This window comes from Neoarius graeffei, chromosome 7 (assembly GCF_027579695.1).
Source record: "Neoarius graeffei isolate fNeoGra1 chromosome 7, fNeoGra1.pri, whole genome shotgun sequence".
In the NCBI taxonomy this organism is placed as follows: Eukaryota; Metazoa; Chordata; class Actinopteri; order Siluriformes; family Ariidae; genus Neoarius; species Neoarius graeffei.
In genome coordinates, this window is record NC_083575.1 from 33,342,909 (window position 1) to 33,344,973 (window position 2,065).

Consider the following 2,065-nt stretch of genomic DNA (forward strand, 5'->3'; position numbering starts at 1 on the left):
TAGCTGTACATCAACTTTGTGGATTTTGAGAAAGCCTTTGACAATATCCATCAAGACAGCTTCTGGTGTATATTTTGTGTATATGGCATCCCTCAACAGATAGTTCTACTCATTAAGAGTTTCTACAGCAACTTCACTTACGTAGTGGGAAACAATGATGACACTTTTGAAGTTAAAATGGGAGTCAGGCAGGAATACGTCATGTCAGCATTACTCTTCAACCTGACCATCGACTGGGTAATGCGATGCACTACTAATGATCAACCAGGAGGGTGGAGGTGAAGGTGGAGCCTTTTTACCACCCTGGAAGACCTTGACTTTGCAGATGATCTAGCCCTTCTTTCCCAAGCACACCAGCACATGCAAGAAAAAAACATCTCATCTTAGAACATCTGCTAAGCAAGTGGGATTGAAGATCAGTCAAAAGAAAACAGAAGTCATGACACTCAACATCTCAAACCCTTCACCACTCACTGTAGATGGAATAGACTTACAAGCAACAGAGGAATTCACCTACCTAGGCAGCATTGTCAGGCACGATGGAGGGGCAGGTAGTGATATTAAGAGCAAAATCATCAAAGCCAGAAATGCCTTCATAATGCTGAATAATCTATGGAGGTCACCACAATATAGCACCAATACCAAGTTAAGATTGTATAAGAACTGTGTCCTATCAACACTTCTATATGGTTCAGAATGCTAGAGGATAACTGAGAATGATATTTCCAAACTCTCTGCATTCCACACCAAGAATCTCTGTTGAATTCTACGCATCTTCTGTCCAAGAACCATCTCTAACCAAGAACTACTTGCCCAGTGTAATCAGGATAGCATGGAAACCATTATCATGCAAAGCCGATGGAGATGTATCCGATCCATTCTTCAAAGAGAGCAAGATAACATCACACATACTGCTTTTCACTGGACACCAGAAGGATGGCGTAAGAGAGGGTAATCCAAGAACACCTGGTGACACATGATGGAGTCAGAAATGAAGACCCTGAACCACACTTGGGGCACAGTACAGAAACTGGCCCAGGACAGACAGAAGTGATCATCCTTTGTCACTGCCCTACATGCCAGCAGGCATAATAGGCAGTAAGTAAGTAAGTAAGTAAGTAAGTAAGTAAGTAAGTAAGTAAGTAAGTATAAAACAGCAGGTGTATGGGTATCCCTAATGAAGTAGCTGGTGAGTGTATATGGGTCCATCTCAGAAACTGGTCTCTCAATTGGGACATTATGGTCAAAAAATACATTTTCTAATTTTACTTTTTTTTTTTTTGCATTTACCAAACATTCAATGTTTCTTTTGTCATGTTTAATAAGAATAAAGATAGTATCTTGCTTTATCTGGCCTCCACTGAGGAAATTTTTTTTATTACAATTCAAATGCGCCTTCCCAGATGAGGTGAAAATATTGAATAAATTTCCTCTTTTTGATTGCCTAGGTTAAAAATGCCAAGTTATGATGACTGAATTGATTATTCACTGAAATATGAATAATATGATACATTTTGGGCATTTGATATGGCGAAATAGGACAATAGGACACAATGGAAAATCAAGAACACACCAGAAAGATGAGAATAATGGTGGTGGTAAAAGAACAGCGACTGTACCGGCTGAAGGTGGCGTGGGTCTCTGCTGCGGCACGCGAGCAACGGGACATCATTACCGCACCAGACGGAGTGCAAGGCAGGGGCGGGGTAAAATGACTGGCTGTAGATTCTATCAAAAGTTCGATCTAAATTGACCATGGTTGCAAAATATTGGCCAAAAATATGCAAACACTACGAAATATGAAAGTAAGATGAAAAAGAAACATTCTATTGCCTTATACTGCAAGACTAAAACAAAATAAAACTGTCAAAACTCACCTTTTCAGTGATAACGTCTGAACAGATCACTCGTGTAACAGAAAGACCGCAAATGGAAGCACGATCAACTTCTAACTGTTGGAGTGGAAAATTCCATTCTACACATGCAAATAGTTAATGTGTGTCCTTCCCCGCACACTAAATAACACGCTATGGTAAAAAATAGACCACAACTCATTTTATAGCTC